Consider the following 3,392-nt stretch of genomic DNA (forward strand, 5'->3'; position numbering starts at 1 on the left):
TTTGTCTGCGGAGACGGGGAACGGTTGTCCTGCCAGCGTAGTTCGTTTTGGTTTTTCTTCGTTTTTGTTTTTTCCAAAGAAGGAACGTTCAGCCTGATATGATTTGGTTTAACAAATTGGATATATTGACTTTTTTTTGTAAATTAGATAAGTGGCATTTTTTCCCATTCGGACGAGTATTTGCTCTCACCGTGTTTGTATCAAGAACTTTATTTTTTGTTTTCTTACCCCCCTTTTTATTATTTTTTTATTTTTAATTGTTTTGCTTGTCATTCAACGCATAATTATTCAAAACCAACGAACCCCGAAGCGATCTCGCGATTGTCTTCATTGGAATCTATTTATTTAAATTCTTACTGGAAGAAGAAAACAAATATGCATCCTTCAAAATAAAACAAAACCATCAACGTGCAAATATACAACAGGACACTTTTTTTAATGGAATATTTGCCTTTTTAAACGGGTAGGGACTTGAAGCCAATGAACACAGGAATAGAGCATTCTATGTATTGTGTGTACTTTTTCCGAATACTTGGTTAAAGTTGAATGGCTGCCGCTTCGAACTCCGGGTCGCCCAGCCATCAATATTTTTTGGGGGAAAAATTTCTTACATTTTTCTTTCTCTATTTCTTTCTCTTTCTCTCTCTCTCTCTCTCGCACTCTCTCTGTCTCTCTCTCTCTCTCTCTCTCTCTCTCTCGATCAAAGGGGCAAGTAACATGTTGAAACGATGTCTGACGGTCAGTGCTTGGAACTTTCCCAAATAGTGTTAGTGTAGTCAATGTAGTGAATCATGTACAGACTTTAGAGGAAAAAAAAGAAACACATATAGATGAATGCGTCACGCCCAGTGTTCACGTGTTCACGCACTATGTCTTCAGACATGCATTTTTCCCTGTTACTTGTTCTTGGAGTGTTTCAGAAAAAAAATGCTGGGAAATAAAAAATACATATATACAGTACGACCCACCCCCTCCCTCCTTGTTTGACTTATTTTCCGTCTTTTGCGCCTATCAATATAATTCAAGTCATTTTTATTTGTCTGTTCAAGTGCGGTATAGTAGAGCAATATTTTTACTGTGTGGGAGAAAATGTCTCCAGCTTTCCATATTGTTCCCTTTTTATTTTTGTCGGCTGAGACCACGAACCCGTCTATTGTAGTTTAATTTCAGCGTTATCCCAACAGGGGGAGCGTTTTTATTGCTCCTGGTGCAGCAGCAGACAGTTGAACCCACTGAACTAAGGTTAACCCCCTGTCCACAGCGCCTCTTTTTCAGTTTGTACCTTTTTTTTTGTCTTTTTTTTAATTTTTTTTGTCGTCAAAAATGTTTCCCTGTTTTGACACAGCTATGTATCGCTGTTTGATAACGCTAGGAGTGAGAGGGGTTTTGTTTTTTTTTTGTTTTTTTTTTTCCCCCCGGTTGTCACCTTTAAAAACGATATCGCCCACTCACCTACTCTTAAAAAAAAAAAAAACAACAAAAAAAACAAACAAAAAAAAAAACAAAAAAACTTGGGAATTAACTGTCTATCGTGCCCAGATTCAGACAACGTCAAAATGAATTCCATCCCTGTGTCCAGTACATCGATTGCAGCGGGCTGCATGCTAACTGGTTTAGCTCAGTGCATGGCTGCAGATGGGATCAACTAGCCTAGCTCCTGTGAAATTGGGGAAATGCAGCTTCCGCTTTGCTAAAGCGTTGTTTTTAGATATGTCTTGTGTCCGTACGCCGAGTAAAAATGATTTTATAAAAAGACCTTGCAAAGCAACCACATTCAGAACTATCTTTGACCTAATGGCCATTTATCCCTCCACTGGCCACAGTGGTTGAAATACTTCTTCCGAATTCTAGGGATCAGCGAGTGACCAGGGCCAGCGGGTCAGTTCCGATGTGCAGGTTTTATTTTTGAAACCTATAGCTGAACTTGTAAAATAATCAAGGACAACGCACACGTCTCCATCAAATTATCCGAAATGCAATGGGTCAAAGTGAGCAAATACATTTCCACACACTGTTTTGTACTGTTTTATATGCTTTCCACAGTCATATGTTTTTATTGTTGTTGAATTACATTCAGACGTAGTCGGGTGACTATGTCAGACGTCTTGTAACTTCACTAACTCGCAAAATAAAAAGATTATTAAAAGTATCTGCAGGATTGGAAGTAGTAAAATTCTGATTGGGTGAGACAGCAGGTGGGATGTCAGGGAAAACCGGCCTCCTTCTGGTGGACAATGAGTGTGGAACCGATGGTATATTTTGAGGTTATCGTCTAAGCTGGAAATGAATTCTAATTCAAAGTGTGTGTGTGTGTGTGTGTGTGTGTGTGTGTGTGTGTGTGTGTGTGTGTGTGTGTGTGTGTGTGTGTGTGTGTGTGTGTGTGTGTGTGTGTGTGTGTGTGTGTGTGTGTGTGTGTGTGTGTGTGTGTGTGTGTGTGGAGACTCCCACGCGTTCCAGGAAGACTTCAGAACGCTACCTCGTAATTTGACTACAGCTCCCACAATCCCCCGCGGCCGGGCCACAGCCTAATGGAGCTGTGGTACTGATGAGAGATTCGACTACTTTTTCTGAGATTTGGTTCGGCACGAGCCATTCCGCTAAAGGAGTCGTTCGATTTTCCCCGACGCTTCGTTGGATCCACTGGGTGTACCGCACGGGTGAACGAGGGAGGAGTTCCGGTGAACAATTAGAAAAAATATATATTTTTTATTTTGGCAGAATGTGATTTCGCAAAAATAAATATTTTCAAAATGATTTATTGTTTATTGTGGTGAGAAAGTGTGAATCAGTCCCATTCAGTGTGAAGAACGCAAAACGCCTTTATCCTTTAGTGCTTAGGGCTAGTAATTAGCTCAACTTAGTCCTCGGTAATTATTTTCCGCTCCACGAATCGAGATTCGAGTCCCAGTGGAACACCCGTGCGCCGTGGCAGCAGCCACCGGTTGGCAAAAAGACGCGAACGAACGAACACGCCGCCGGGAAGGGCAAGTCCGAGTCCTTCAACGCGGACGAGTCGTTCTCGCGTCTCGCGTCGGCGGCCGGAGGACGCGCACCGCGTCAGTGCTGAGAAGCCGTCCGCTCCTGGGGGATGGACACGCGCCTTGCCGCGGAGAAAAACACCAGCACCGGACACAAAAAAAACAACAACAACGGCGGGGACGGCGTCAAAGCAGCAAGCGCACGCGTTTAAACGATCCGTCAATCAGATTTATCCAGGGACTTTCGATCTGATCTAGGAACTGCCCCGACGGACCCCCCCCCCCCCCCCCGGGTGTGTGTGTATAGGTTGTTTCTCCTCTTTTTATGAAGCGCCGTGTTCGAGCGCCGAGCTTGGAGAAAGTTTCGTGGGATTTCACTCTGCTGTTCGGCCCGAGCCCTTTGCCCTTTTGGAG

This window comes from Zeus faber (genome assembly GCF_960531495.2).
Source record: "Zeus faber genome assembly, chromosome: 18".
Lineage (NCBI taxonomy): Eukaryota > Metazoa > Chordata > Actinopteri > Zeiformes > Zeidae > Zeus > Zeus faber.